This window comes from Musca domestica, unplaced genomic scaffold (assembly GCF_030504385.1).
Source record: "Musca domestica strain aabys unplaced genomic scaffold, Musca_domestica.polishedcontigs.V.1.1 29, whole genome shotgun sequence".
In the NCBI taxonomy this organism is placed as follows: domain Eukaryota; kingdom Metazoa; phylum Arthropoda; class Insecta; order Diptera; family Muscidae; genus Musca; species Musca domestica.
Window position 1 is genome coordinate 1,934,817 of NW_026712296.1, and position 2,838 is coordinate 1,937,654.

The following is a 2,838-nucleotide window of genomic DNA, read 5'->3' on the forward strand; positions in this document are numbered from 1 at the left end:
TTCCCGGCTGCCACTCAATGCATTTGAAGGCATAACACAAAAAAAACTAAACTTCTACCGCCGACCGACCGTAACCATGAAATAAGCAAAACGCCGCCTTCACCGCTTCAATTGTTTTTAAAAACTGCCAAAAAAAAAGTTTTTGTTCTTCCACTTCCTCTTTCGGTTTATTATTCTAAAATTGCAAAAGCTTTTTTGTACGGTATGTTTATGTTCTTTACTGCGAACTTGAGCTTTTAAGCTGTGTTGCATCATTGTTTTTGTTATTGCTATATTTGTGTTTATGCCTTCGAATTTTTTCATGATTATCAACAGTGTTGTAAATTTCGCGATTTTTTATTCGCACGAATTTTATTATAATCCAAATACGTGTTTTCGAACCATTTCCCTATTTATACTCAACACCACAAGGTAGTCGGGTTATAATGTCTTTGTACATTTGTTTGCAACAGGCAAAAGAAAATGAGATAGACCCATAGTTCCTTTTGATGATCTGCATAGAATCAGTAAGTACACGTCGCATTTATTACCCGATCCAGATGAAATTTTGCACAAATAAATTGTTTGACCCAAGAACGAACCCAATTGAAATTGCAGATAATCAGTCAAAATTTAGATATAGCTCCCATACATATCTTCATCCGATTTACCTTTTAGTCAAAATTTAGATATAGCTCCCATACATATCTTTATCCGATTTACCTTTTATTGTGCACCAACGTGTTATATCAGCCCAAATAGTCTGGAACTTTGCAAATATGACCATATTAAGCAAGGAAATAAGTACGCCCAATTTGTTCGAAATCGGCTTAAAACTACCATATGCAGGGTGAGATAAGAAAACAAACTGCAACAAAGTCAAGCGCCATAATTTTTACATTTTTTTTTTTAATTTTATCGAATGAAAGCAATAAATGTCGGAAATAGCATCAAATTTAAGAATAAGTTTAGATTTGTTAGAATTGGTCACCTTTGACACGAATTATGGCCTTCAAACGGCCAATGAAAGCGTTTGCTTGAGGTGATCGAAACATTGGTATTTTTTCCAAAATACTCCAGGCACAATAGTCCAACAGATTGGAATCCGGAGATGAAGCGAGGAACCACATTTTATAACCATTCTTTAGTGGCGCGTACTGAGTGCTATGGAGCTGAATCCTGTTGGAATGTCCAAGGTCTGTGGCCAAATGCGTAGAGCGACCATATGGCGGCCCACACCATCACTATGAACGGCGCTTGAGTTCTGGTGGCCAACCAAAGGTACACATTTTCAGCTAACCTCTTTGGCAAGTAAACACGATAATTTTGATTGTTTACAAACTGCTGGGCAACGAGTGTTTTCTTATCGGATATGGAGAAAAACAAATTCGGTAGTTCAACACTTTCGGCCAAGCGAAGCAACTCTTGAGCTCTTTTGAGTCTATTTTCTTTCTATTGCGAATTTCAATGGCTTTACCCCGAGCTCATTTTTTAATATTTGCCGAATGGAATATTGCGGTATGTTCAGCTCAGGAGCTATTTTTCGGCCACTGCCACGAAGGTTTCGATCAAGTCGCTTCTTTACTTTTCTAACCATTTCTGCTGATGTTGCTTTTTTCTTCCGTCCACTTCCTACGCCACCAGTATCACGGTAACGAGCGAGACACAAAAGATTTATTCACATTGAAATGCTGGAGTGCTCTAACGATAGCCACTTGTTGTTTTCTTGAATTACATCACGAATAACTTTTTTCTGGAAAATTCTCACCAAAATGCTTTTGTACGCTTGTAAACAATGCAATGAACTGTCACTGGAATAATTTTAACAGCTGTCGGACGAGTGGCTTAGAAATGACAGCAGTCTGAAGTTGGTTGCAGTTTCGATTTGGTTGCGATTTCATGTTAATTGTGGACCAAATATGAATCATAGTTAGTAGTATATCCTGATTTTCGCTACTTTGATGATTTCTTTTACGATTTTAATCGTAGGTTTTCTTTTCGGTCCTGTAGGTTCACTTCTCGTTCGAAACCATTTCGACAATTTATTTTTTGTAAAAATTGCGATAAATTACTTTTTTTTTTTTGTAAACTAAGCATATTAGTGGCGCCCAATGTAAAGTGCAGTAGAAGTTCTCCATAACAAAATTTACAATTTATATTTTTTCTTTGTAACGAGTAATATTTATTATAACTGTATATAACATTTTTTCTTGCTATTGAACAAACAACATTTTCCAATAACATAGTAATTCATCTGTCCTTATCTTCTATGACCGTATATATTGAACCTTTTTACTACTTTTTTTTGCATAAATGTACCATATTTCAATTATTTTGCGTTCTCAACAGGTCGAAGCGTTCCAAAAAAAGTGGATTGCAATTTTGTTTGACAGGTTCTAAGTGTGAATTTAAATGTTATTCGTTCTAGTTTACTTACTTTAAGGGGTCGGACATATTACGTTCTTTTCCAGAACCGGCAAGAATCAGCTAGTTTTGCAATTTTGTTCGATATCATAAATGAAAATCGGTTATCGTAGACACATTTTTTTACGACATATTCATACCCCCTAAACAATTGTAGTTTTTGAGATGTTGGTCACAATTTCCAGCCTAAGTAGATGTAATTTTAACATTTTAAATGTTATTGAGTAGAAAACATACTCCCATAAAATTATTGTTGTTATATATTACAATTAATGTCACTTGGACCTACTGTTAAAGCTTTTATCTTACTTGTGTGTGTGTGAAGAAATCAATCCAATGTGAAAGCTTTTTTTAAGAAGTTCTAAATTCTTTATATCATTAACATATGTGAACAACCATAAGTCTTTATATCACAATCGGGTATACGTTTTCATA